The following is a 13301-nucleotide window of genomic DNA, read 5'->3' as shown; positions in this document are numbered from 1 at the left end:
TGGCCGTATTTAAAGCATGGAATCCATGGAACATAAGACCAGCCCCTACTTCGCACTCATGGGAAACTAACAAATTTTTTTCATATCGAGTGGCTCATTTGGAACCTCATTTAAATTTTCAAAACTTGGCTCACTCATTGGATGCACAAATGCACATGTCTGCCATCTAGTGGCAAAATTCAGTATTGGCAGTCTAATTTTTCTGGAAAACAGTCAATATTTTTGAGAAAAATTCAATCTAAGCCCCAAGTTTAAGAGATGGGGAGGGGCGGTGGGGAGTAAAGCCTAAGGAAGGTCACACCATGTTATTCTAATACCCCCTCTTCTCTGATCTGACATCAATAGGAGCAGGCTTGTTTAAGACCCGTTAGGAACACTATTCCAGGTCCTATGGATTTTCACAAAGATATAAATTCCATAAAGGTAGCATCTTGCCCTGCTTATTCATCCCGTTATCTCGAGTACCTTAAAAAGTGCTGGAAACAATTCAGGAACTTAATAATTGTAAAGAACATGTGAATGTAGAAGAGCTGGAAACAGACCAGACTCAAGGGTCACCTACCACAGGAATTTCTAAAATTCTAAGGAACAGAGTGATTGATTATTTTGTTTAATTTCTCAAAATTAATATCGTACTTTAAATTGAATTTGTGAAAAAAGTATTAATTGTATTGTGTATATATTTTTTAATTTACTGATTTCTAGATCTATATAGGGTGCCCTTTAACCAATAAGCAAAACTAATCTTAATGTCAATTTTCCAAGAACATTCATAATACTGGAACTATTATCTACATATGCTACTGTTTTAAACTATTTGGTTTTTGCTTTCTTGACATCCTGGTGTTCATATCAGTAACATAGGTGATGTACTTGCTCAGAAAGGTAACCCCTAAGAGTAGCACTGCATACATGCAAAACTATGGTCTACTGGTAGTTCTGCGATGTAACTGAAAACACAAAGAACAAAATGTTGAGGACTGCCTCTATTTGAGATGATTTCTGTCTTTATGCCACTGTGTGAACACTGTTATCCACATTTTTAAAAACATACAACTACATATTTTGATATAGTGGGGTACATTTGATGAAAATATTTTCATCTTAATTCTATACCTGAGATCTCAGTCCTTGCTCAATTGTGTGCAAATTCCAGTGAAAAAGAGCACTCCACCCTTCCTCAAAGCCTGAGGACACCCTAAATTGAACATGACTCATCTTACCAGAGAGAACAGCCTAAGAAAACGTACCCCTTGCCAATCCAGGCTGTTAGCCTACTCAGGAAAAATAGAAAATGTTTCTCTCTCAATCTCTCAATCAATCTCTCTTTCAATGTCTCTCTCTTTCTCGCTCCTCCCTATCTTTCTTTCTCTGTTAATCTTCCATTAGTGAGTCTTAAAATTAATGAAGCAAAAGTATCATTTGAGGTATTTATTTAAAATGCAGATTGACAGACCCTGACCCAATTCTGAATCTGTGGTGCTGTTTTCAATCCCCAAAACTACATATTTAACAGCCACCCCGATGACTCTGGTGTATATGATCCTGGGCTATGTACAGTTTTAGAAATATCACCATACATCCCTGTGCTAGAAGCCTTTGCAGGGCTTACAAGGAGCCCTCAGGAGAACTGTTAATGATTATCATCCAATAATGATGATGACCAACCAATAATGACGACTTTAGAAGTGCTGGTCATCACAACCAGTTGTTGAGAGGAGCCGTAATTTAGAAGATGTTCAATGAAAGGACCACGCCTCTTAAAATGTTAGGGTCACCAGTGTAACCATTGTATCTATACAGACAACCCTGCAAGCAAGTCAAACTCTGAGTCTCAGCTGAGATAATTCTACTATCCTGTGTAATACTCATCAGAGCACTGACTGTTTATTAATATATAAACTATTTTGTCATCGTCAAGATTCCCTGAAAACTACTAAACCTCAGATTTATTTTCCCCCCAAAAGGAATTCGACAACAATACATAATGAGAGTGGATTATGTGCCAAGCACTGTGTTAGACCTTTGGGATAGTTCAGTGAATAAAACATAACATGGAAATCTCTGCCTTTACAGGGACCCAAAACATCATTCAATTTAGTGAGGTCCTCTTTCCAATTTATAACATGTAAAGTTCTGAGTATAGAGAAGTAATTAGTGGGTGGCTCCTGATAAGAGGCTCTAAAGGAAAAGACTTATTTACATAATTTATTGTAGCGCAAACAAGTATGATCAACGTTATAACAGGCATAACGCACTAAAGGAGCATGGAATTGGAAAGCTAAATTTCCTTGAGAAGACAGGCCTCCTGAGATGTGTAGGATGCTAAAAACAAAAGGGAGCTAGCTGATTTCAGGAAGCACGAAGGGTCTCTACAGAAACCCAGAGGCAGGAGAATGGAGGCACATCCTAGCTTCTTCAAGCAGGTGATGTGGCCACACCAGTGGGAGGAAAGGAAGATGGAACATGAATTTAAGTAGAGTGAAACTAAATGACTTCATCTCATTATAGAACAGAGAAAAGCAAAGAGAGGGAAAGCAGGAAGACAGGTTAGAAGTTACTGGAACTGTGCAAAGGGGAGATGGGAAAAGCCGGTATCAAATAAGAGGTAGTGGGAATAGAAGGGGACGAATTGATGAAGACAGTTCCAGGAACCCCATTAAGATTTAAGTGATGGTATAAAGGAAATACACATTCAAAAGGGTTCAATCTGAGCTCCTAGGATGACTGTGATGTAATCAGTTAATTTAGGAATAGGAGTGTAGTTTGGAGAAAAGTTACGGGCTCCAATGTCCAAATGGTACATTAGAGGCGCCTGATTGATATTCATTGTGGAAACATCTAACCGAGTGTCAGAAATGGACATCTAACACTCAAGAGAAGCCTTAAGTGCAGCTGAAATTATTAAGAGAGAGAACACCAAGTGGGAGAAGAAGTAAGTCGATTCCTAGGAAGAGAGCATGAAAGAACAGAGAAGCCTAGACAGGGAGTCAACTGATCCAACTGAGTAAACATGTGGCCTTGGGTGCATCATTCAACATCTGGGACTGCATTTTCCTCAAATAGAAGATACAAGGTGTAGAAATATTCTTTCGATGATTTCACTAATTCAGACTGCAGAAGTCTCAATCACCTTCAAAGCTTTAGCCTCTTACTGCCTGGCATTCTACTTTTAAGTTTTTTCTTCATAAGACATAACCAGCCTTGCTGACAACTCTAGATTTCCCAAACATACTCCTGCCCTCCCACTATCCAGGGAAACGATCTTCCTGAATTGTAGCACAATACTGATTTCTTAGAAAAAGACAACTATGGCAGCAGCAGCAAACATTCATCATTTAGAGGTATCTGTCCAAAATTCTTAGAGGAATACTAATTTTGACTTCTATAGGCATTTTCTTTTCAACAAATGCCTTACATGGTGCCTTCACTTCTTGGCATTCAATATATAGCTCATATGCCTTTTTTCCCCCCCCACTTCTTCCTAAACTGTAGTTTTGTTAAATATACAAAAAATATTTTGTTAAATCGATGTTTTTTATTCCAAACTTATATTCATTTATGAAACAAAACTAACATACATATATGTGCATGTTAGATAGGTACATATGCCCATGTTCAGAACTCTAAATGAGTCAGCTGTTCTTTACAGATCTAAAGAATGTGAACACATACATTTTAATATAAAATCGAGCTATCTGAGAGTACACGTCATTAAACATAATGATTGTAATCTGTCATCAAGGCTGAGTGACCACTATGTCACCATCAGTCCGTTCGCCCAGATTAGTCTGAAGTTACGAAAAGAGCTTGTGTCTCACTCTTACAAATCCAAAGCACAGTCCTAGGGGCAGAGAAAGTGCTGAATAAAGACACACTTAACTGATTAGAAATTCAAAGCAAACATATTTCTATATTGCTGGACCCTTTTAAATGGATTGATGTTTATGCAGTAAAACCAATCTTTCGGAACATACTGCAGATTTAAAAAATCAGGGAGCTAGCTTTACAATTAAAGTCGGGTTGCAAAAGTCTATTCTTATTTCAGTTTTGTATAAAGTAAACATGAGGATGTCTAGAGAAAAATATCAGAGGATTATGCCTCTAATTGTTAACCATCGATCCCTTTGGGGGCATTGGGTCACAATGGACTTTCACTCTTGACATAACATATTTCAGTAATGTTTGAATTTTCTGTAATCCATCTTACTTTTATAATAAGAAAGATGGCAAAAAGTCAATTTACATATTTTACATGTCATGTGTGTATTGAGTATTTATGGGTAAAACTCTGTACTAGATACTTTAAGGGAATCAAGGACAAATGAAACATGGCATCTTACTTCAAGGATGTCACACTCTAGCATTTGAATTATTTATGCACACAAGTGAATGTGATCAGTCATAAAAATGAGAATCTGATAAACTACTAAAAGAGGAATTCATAGTGAGAAGTATCGTTTAAAGCAGTCTTTGACAAATTGCTAAAATCTGGCCCATGTTAATGTGGAAGAACAGGCATTGTCAACAGCATGAGAACATACGAAAGTCATGGAAATGGCGGGGCGTATACGACACCACAAGTACTGAGGGTAAACTAAAAGGGGCCCTTGAGACTGGAGAGTAAAGTTAAAATGTAAACCCAAGCCATGGAACAAGTTGAATGCTGGCTGAACGCTACTGTAAGAGATTCCGTTGTTTTTCAGTGGGCAATAGAAGGGGCTGTGGCAGAAGTGAAGAAGGTTTGCGAGGATAAGAGGAAAATGATCAGACCTGATCTTCATAGGTGCCATCTGTATACAATGGATTAGAAAGAGAGAGAACAGTCGATGAGATCATCCTGGCAGCTCAGAGATTCTAAGAGAAAGGCGTAAAGGTACAATTTGCATTGCTAGAAATGCAGATTCTCAGGCCCCACCCTCGACCTCCTGAATCAGTCTGTCTGCCTGTTAACAAGGTCCCTATGTGATATGAATAAACACTAAAGCTGGGAAAGCAAGGAATTAAGGTGCTGGTAGCAGGAAAGAAGCCAAGAGGTTTGAGCTATCCTTAGGTTGAATTATTACAGTTGGGTACCTGACTAAATGAGGGAGGTGATGGAAGAGAATAAATCAAGATTATTCAGGAATTTTGAGCTGCCTGATGGTCATGCTAGATACAGGGACAGGAAACCCCAGGGGAACAGGAAGCAGATGAAGGCTGTGCTTCCCAGGGAGCTCCTGGAAATGCTCCTTCCAGAAGCTAAGAGGATGAAACTGCTGTGATCCACACTGAAGGGTAGTATGAAAATAATGAAACTGTAAAAATAAAGTTACAAAAGGAGGAGGGGGAGAGAAAGGCATGGGAGTCAATAGAGGAGCAATTCAGAGCTTCACAATGCTCAGGAGACGCGGCGGGAAGCTGGGAGGAGTAGGGGAGTTCGGTGCTTTGAAAATTGGGGACATTGAAGGTGTTGCTAAGAGGTTATGGGAATACCCAAGGAAGGACCACTTGTTTGGTGACAAAGAGGTTACAGGTGACTGTTGGCAGAGTGACTTCTGTGAACCTGGTAAGGATGGAAGCCAGAGAGCAAAGGGTTAGAGTCTGAGGGCAGTGAAATGAGCGGGTGCGGGTGCTATTCACTGAGTATACATGAAAAGCTTAAGAATGAACATGAAAATTTAGAAAGGGCACAAAATACCAGGTTGAGTTAACTCTAAATGGCTGAGTTTTAAAGATCTTTCTTATGGAAGAAAGATCAGAAGTATTCTCGTCTTAATTCCCAGAATTATTAGGAAAGCAACAAGCACAGTAAGAATTACATTTTTGGCTCCGTATAGAGAGGACCTGCCTCTCACTGTTCTCTGGAAATGGAACGAGTCTCCTGTGAATGTTAATTTCTCAAAGCATACAGACTACATCGTTTGACGAACACCAATAGGGAATCACAGGCTAGGCGTTCACTGATGGCATCTGCAGTGGGCCGAATGGTGGTCCTTAGAAGACGCATCCACGCCCTAATTCTTGAAACCTATGAATATTACTTTTTATGGTAAAAGATGTGATACAGTCAAGGCACTTGAAGGGAGCAGCTTATCCTGGATTTTCTGGGTGGGTCATAAATGCAGTTACATGTATCCTTATAAGAAGGACACACAGAGGAGGAGACACACAGACAGAAAAGGACGAGGCAGTATGACGACAGAGGCAGAGACTAGAGGCAGTCAAAAGTCAAGGAGTGCAGCCAGCCAGCAGAGGACGCAAGGGACAAGGAAGGACTCTCCCTGGAGGTTTTGGAGGGAGTGTGAATCGGCTGACCCCTTGATTTCAGACTTCTGATCTCCAGAATTATAAGATAATATATTTGTCATGTTCAGCCCTAGGAAATTAATACAATATCTAACAGCATCTTCCAACTCTGATATTTCTTGAGCTGGTCTCACCTCATGTAGATCATTTGTCCCTAGAAGGACTCACCTTCCAGTGTATCCAAAACAGAATGTCCACTAAATGACCTGCACATTACATAGCACTCACAGTGCAAGTTACCACAGGTATACATCGTGTGTGTAAATGAAAAGCAAAGGTGCATAGACAGACAGATAGATAGACCCATTCTACTCAAGCAAGTGTTTGTTAAACTGTCCTTATATATTCTCATGAAGGTAACTTCTTTGGAAAGAATCATAAATTCTATCTGGTTGGCCCTGACTGTCCAATTCAGTATTAAAGACAGTGAGTAAAAGCAGAATTCAGAGCAGGGGCATGTGGCTTGTAATCGCTTAGATAAGTTTACAGTTTCTTGTAATTAAATAAACTAAGGGGTTTAAAATAATTTATCGCAAGAAAAGTAGAGTGATAGCTGCACTCAAGAAAAGTTGAAAAGGGTTGGCGGGTTCTCATGTGATGAGAAGGATTTGGGGATAATGAGGGAAGAAAGGAGGACCCCATATAAAGGAACATTATAACAATTCGATGTTATATGTGTCCCTTCCCACCAGGTAATGCACATGGCATGTGTTGTTATACATGTGACATCACAGGCGAAGAAGACGGGGGGAGGGGTTCTTTTCAATGCAAATGATTTGAGGGATCTCTACATGAGAGAAGTTGTGTTTTTAGACTATTTTGAACTAAAAAAAATGAAAGTCACAAAAAAATCACTGTGTCTAATAAGTTTTAAATGAATATGCATAGATATAGACATGTACATAGAGATAGGTAGGTAGGTAGGTAGGTAGGTAGGTAGAGATAGATAGATAGATAGAACTGAATAATACTTTATATTTATATGGATTCTTGGTGTCTTCAAAATACCACTGGGTTAGAGCCCATTGGAGGTGAGAGGTGACTGGATGGAACTTCAAATGGCTGTGGGCAAGAAGTGGTGCTTAGGCTAAACAGTAACTAGGTTTCTCTCCAGACTAGGTCTCATGGGCAATTCTAGTGAACCAATCTACTGCAAAGTGATAAGTTCAAAAATATGGACAAAGGCTGTCAGCAGATCCCTTTTTCCACAGCTTACTGACAGGGTATTTTTGTATGAATCTAACCCTATGGCTATAGCTACCAGTGATAAATGAGAAGGCTTCAGCAGAACATCAAAACACCTCACAGCCATAAACGCGCAATCTCCTGCAGGAGACATCTGGGAGCCCCATCCTCTCTGAAACAGGCTGGTGATATTTTCCTTGGGTTTAACCTCACCTCAATTTTATCTGAACAGCAGTAGTTGCAGGATACACTGCCTGACCCAGGATGTCTATACTAGCACCACTTCCTGCAGTAGAGGTAACTGAAGCTGGGACATGTCATGACTTAGCTAGTGCACCAGATTTCAAGGGAACACTGGGGACAGGAAGTAAGCTAGGGCTAGGCTAGAACATATGACATAATGAAGGATGAATTCTGTAGCGGATATTCAGCAACTCAAATTACAGTGGCCAGCGGGAGTGTGGAGAGCTGAGATTTGATCCTGCCAACAATGACACACAAGGAGATTTCGTCAAGTGGAACTTGGCAGCACAAGTCTCCAGGCAGAAATGATACACTGTCAGGAGGGTGGCTGTGCCTTAGTTCCATGGGTTTGTCCACTTCAGACTTATATCAGAGACTAAGAAGAGAAAGAACGAAAACTTGCTCCTGGAGAGAAATTCTTGGCAAGGGCTAACTGGCAAGGTCATAGCTAGTCTTTCCAGGCAAGACTGTAGTCTAGTACTAAAAATGCAGATTGAAAATACAAGAGAAGCCTGGTCCTATGAAATGACAAATCTGACAAGAGTTAGAGAAACTGAGGCTAACTGGGCATGGAAACTGCTACACTGACCAGGCAAGAAAATTATCTCAGACTCCCTTCTCTGGAGCATATTGGCTGAAGCGTCAGAAATCGAGCCGCTGAGTCTCATGCAGAGCAGGGCTGGGGAAGGCAAGACCTCAAAGCCCACAATGCATCTGCCAGCTACTGTGTCTTCAGTTGGTTTTTACCACCATTGTTTCTCCTGAAAGTGTGCATATTCTATCTGGCTTCAGGATGAGCTGGCACAATTGGTAAAAAGAAGATGGCAGTGGTTCAAATATTCCTTTTGTTGGCTAGCTGTCATCACCAGTGGATCCAAGGTCTAGATCACTGTGGCAAGCTGCAGCTGGGGCCTCAGAAGAGGAAGTCTAAGAAGGTGATTGCCAACCAGGGCACATAGCCTTCAGGAGTGTATGAGCAGGAAGTTTCAACAGGTGGGAGAACAAAATTACCAGCCTAAAAGGGCGAGCCTGCCAGAAGCTAGGAAATCCACAAGCCGCCGAAATTCCTGGACAAAAAATAAAAGGAACACAAAGCAGCCAAGTCCTGAGCCACAGGGACAGGTACACATTCACCCTGCTCCATGTCAAGGAATATTAAGGTGGTGGGAGTCCAAATCATGCACATGCGCTTTAGAGATCTTTTAGAAAGCACTTCCACATGCGCCATCGCTTTCGACCCTCAAATTTACTCTGCACTGTGAACAAGGACGATGCTAGGCTAGCACCTCCATCGCACATTGGGAAAGAAACGCTCGAGGCGGGAGCGCAGTTTGCATATAAGGCCCATTGTGCCTCACTGCAACAAAACTATCTTCATTTCTTTGTTTGAAGACAATGCTAACAGAGCTATACTGCCCAGGATGTGCGATTTTTAGAGAAGTCTGGCAGAGCCCTCCAGAGGCTTGGTTTACAGGGGGCGCCTTTTGCACCTGCACCGCCCTCCTGCGGGTGCTGGCGGAGGGAGCAGTGCAGGACTGCTGAGCTAGGATTCAAAGATGCTACTTTGAATTGATCTGCACACACGGGCCACTTCCTTAATGAAGATAGCCTGTCTGACCCCAAAATTAACCTCCAATTTGACTGGCTTTGCTTCCTGTTAAATTCATTCGATCATCTCTTCACATTTTCTCTAAAATCAAAATTTTTCCATTGAGGTTGAAATTCTATCCCAAAGTTCTCCCTGGACTCAATGAGACTGACAGGTGAGAAACCTGCGAAACACTCACAGCACAGCTGTCACATCTAGAAAAGTCCTGCATTCAAGGACTAAGCATAAGGCACATTTCATTATGCTTATTAGGTTTTTAAAAAGAACCATGGTGGAGGCCTTTGACTATTTTTTTATTGGAGCCCTCTATGCCTTTTTGATATTCTTCTGTAAGACCAAATGTATTTTAAATTCACAAACATACTACATAAAACATTTCCACTTACTCACTGATACATCAAAACCAAAAAGTGAGGACATTAGTCATAGTATAGTTATAATATAGTGTGATATAAAATTAGGCTCCGTAACAGAAGGACAGATACCTCTCTCTGCATACCGACCAGACTCCATCTCCCTAAGAGTCACAGGTCATTCATTCATCTGAAGTGCCACTGCACCACTGCTCATCTCAATATAAACTTCCCTGCATTGCAAACAAGACCCAGTCTTTTAATAGTTACACTGACACCATCCAGGGCATTTAGGAGTAAGCAGCTGATTCTGCCGATGTTGACAACTTTATTAGGCAAGAACAATATGTTGGCTCAGGAAATGATAGAGGAAATTCTAGGTAAAAATCTAAAAAAAAAAGTGATTACTTGATAATTTTCAGATACACAGGCAACTTTACTTTTAATCATATCATTTAATTTTCTTCCTATTCAATTTACTGGAGTGAATGCAAGACAGCCTAGTTCTTGAACAATTCTCCGGGTTCATTTTCAACAGGTTGCATGCACTTAAAAGCTAAAATATTAAAAGAAGTTCATATTTTTACACACTGAGCTAAACTAACAAATTTTCTTTTTTGTAAGAAAAATGTCTTTATAAAAAAGAAAATGAGAGGGCGCACCCTAAAGAACTTTTAAGCATGCGTAAATAATCTTCAGAAAAAAACAACACTTTTCAACTGACATTTTACTTGTTTCCCCAGGAAGAAAAATAATGTATATTCATACATGTCTCTAAACGTCAAAGGAAAATGTCCTAAATATGTTTAAATGTAGGTTAATGAAGAACTGCTCTTATAACAGTCCTAATCTTTCTCTAAATCTTGACTACTTCCATACACATGCTTTTCCTTTTCCCAGATTACACGTTTATAACAACTATCCATGCTAAATTTATACATTGTCAACGATTTTTTCAAAACATATATTTTATCTCATTTTCTTTTAAAATGTCAGGTACATTTGAATAAATACTTGCTGTTATTTTTAAAATAGTATTTCAACACTATTTTCATGTTACAGTCAATCTTACAGCAGCCACCCCAGCCTACAGAAACAGTCTAAATTAGACCTGCAATGTAATTAATTTTAAATTAGTAATTTAAGCTGAAGCTATATTTCCATATGGAAACACATTTCAAAAATAACGTGCCTCCCAGCTCAACAATAGCTAACTATATATTGAGCTAATTGAGACAAACCACGTAAACACATCTAAAGACAGGTTGTTAAGTGGCAGGAGTGTATGATCTAAACCACAATCTGAGGCATGTTGAACGCACACTGGAGAAGCAGGCATGTTCTATGTACGTTTGGCAATACCAGCTCCTAGAACAACAGGGTGCACCCAAGCCATATCTATGGAACAGAAAGACCTCCGTTTTGAATTAATATGCTTCTACCACATCCTGTCTGTGTCTGCTCACATTTGTTCTAGGCTCAGCTCTTGCCTTTACCAAGAGTGTATTCTTCTGTGGGGTCTCTCTCTTAAATACATATAGGGCATTGTTTTAAACACAGGAAATAGGGATGAATGTTGCATGCAATGCAATGATCTCACAATATAAAAATTACTTGGGACTACATAATCAACAAATGCAGTTTTAAAGAAAGGTTATTTTTTCAAACTGTAATCCCGAAAGACCCAAAATAGGCTATCTGTTTTGTTGGAACTCTGAGGACAGAGAGAAATGAAAGGTCTGTTCAAAGCATTCAGTGAAATAACCGGTGTCCTGGAACAACACGCTCCCATATAAACAGGTTCGCCTCCTAAGGAGAGCCGTCCTTCCGCTTTGCAAACGCGGACAGCGGACAGGCTCAAATAACACTTGCAGACAAGTGAACGTTTGCATTACTGAAATCTATCCATATGGATGCACGTCCCAGACCCTTGGCTCCTCTGCCACTTCCCACCTGCGTGCAGCCCGAAGAATCACAATCTAACACGCGCAGCGCGAGGCAGGCAAGTGAATTCCGCGGAGGCTCACCTGCACCCCACTCCACCATCTGAAAACACGCAGAAACTAACCCAGGTGTGAGGAGGCTGTGCGGTGGAGGGTTCCAGAGAGCAGACCCCTGCTCTCCGCTCGGCGCTCGGCGACTGTGGACTCCGCGGGTCCGTAACGATGCGCCCCTGGGCTACGTACCTCCGCCAGGTGCTACCCTAAGCTCCAAATTCGCCTCTTCGCCCCTGAAACGCACTCGGAACAAGCGCCTGCTGCGACGTCGGCGAGTGTCTGCTTTAGTTTCTCAACAAGCGTCGGGAAACCAAATGAGGACCCACACGCGACCGCACACGCGCGACACACACACACCGAGCCCAGAGGCTCCCCCTGTCCGCACACTTCGTGCCTCGGATCCGGCACTGAGGAGAGGAAATCCAAGGGCAGGAGCGCGGTGGGGTCCCGGGCTTCCCCCGTCCACCGCTCGCATCATTTCCGAGCCTTTCCTCGCACTTGGTGTCACCCTGGCACCCCTACCCTCAGTCGCGGAGCTCAACTCTGCACCAGACAGCGCTCTCTCTTGGTTCAAGCTCCCTCCGCCCCCCAAAAGGACAGACCAGCTCACTCCTTCCTCCCCGGCATCCTCTTTAAACCCCGCAAAGCAAAGCCATTTCCTACCCGCGATGAAAACTTTTTCCTCCTTCCGCAGCGCAATAAGGCAGGAGACCAAGGCGGCCGGTGCGGCTAATTCTCACCTGGCCGCTGCGTTCCAGACGCCGTCCAGTGCCGTAGTTTCGCCTCGGATGCGCCGGGGGCGCCGGGCTCACAGTCCCTCGTCGCCTTCGGCTCGGCGTTCAGGGAACCAGCGTCCTAGGAACGCGCTCTCGCGCCCGGAGCCGCCCTTCGGTTTATCACCCGTCCTTCCAGAGGCGCTGCTGCCGCCCGGCGATCCAACGAGGAGCGTGGGCTCCGGGAGGACCCCGACCCGCCCGCGGTGCGCGCTTCGGGTCCGTGGCGTGCGCTCCTGGTGCGAGGGCGCTGCGCCCACGGCACCTGCCGCCCCGGGCCTCGCAGCGCCGCCCCGCGCCTCCGGCTTCCCGCGCGCTCCGGCCCTCTCTGTCTACGTCCTTTTTTTCTCTGTCTCTACCCTTACTTCTTTTTCTTTCTTCTTCCCGTCACTTCTTTGATCTCGTATTCTCTTCTGCCAAAAGCAGACGCAAGGCGCTCCAAGTGGGAGAAGGGTCTCTCCTGGAGAACTCTTCCTCTGCCTGGTGGTGGCGGTCGTGGCTGCTGCTCCCGCACCTCCTCCCTCCTCCCGCGCTCCTCCTCCTCCTAGGGAGGCGAGCGCGCTGTGATGCTCCGGCCGCCTGCTGGAGACCCAAGCCCGCCCGCTCTGCGCATGCCCAGTTGCCCAGGTGCCGGGCTGGCTGTACGCCCGGCTCCGCGGTAGCCCCGGGCGTCCTGCGCGTGGAAGACTAGGAAACCTGAGTTCGGGGCAGCCCCGCGTCCTTCCGGGTGGGCTCGCTGAAGGCGGGAGACTCGAACGATCAGCCCGGCCATACGTATCCCCATTTGTGCCCCTGGTCCTTCAGGGACAGATATTGTTGGTCAGTTTTGTTGCGGGTTTCCTAAATTGATTGG

At 43.1% G+C, this 13301-nt stretch overlaps 1 protein-coding gene across 4 annotated transcripts in view; it reads right to left on the bottom strand.

Annotated features, from left to right (window-relative positions):
* The window catches only part of CHRM3 (cholinergic receptor muscarinic 3), a 446537-nt gene extending 433523 nt beyond the window's left edge, over window positions 1–13014 (bottom strand). Inside the window, exon 1 of one of the 4 annotated variants that reach the window (XM_019746845.2) lies at window positions 12339–13014. The gene's annotated coding sequence lies outside the window, so the exon portion shown is untranslated. Of the gene's footprint in view, window positions 1–11746; window positions 12223–12338 lie in introns of those variants that run through there. The other 3 variants (XM_019746847.2, XM_074316778.1, XM_019746848.2) reach the window with 3 other exon arrangements.
* Window positions 13015–13301: the final 287 nt, after the last annotated feature.

The sequence above is a fragment of the Rhinolophus sinicus genome, linkage group LG12 (assembly GCF_036562045.2).
Source record: "Rhinolophus sinicus isolate RSC01 linkage group LG12, ASM3656204v1, whole genome shotgun sequence".
Classification (NCBI taxonomy): domain Eukaryota; kingdom Metazoa; phylum Chordata; class Mammalia; order Chiroptera; family Rhinolophidae; genus Rhinolophus; species Rhinolophus sinicus.
Note: the sequence above shows the minus strand (reverse complement) of the source record. Positions and strands in the feature narration are given on the sequence as shown.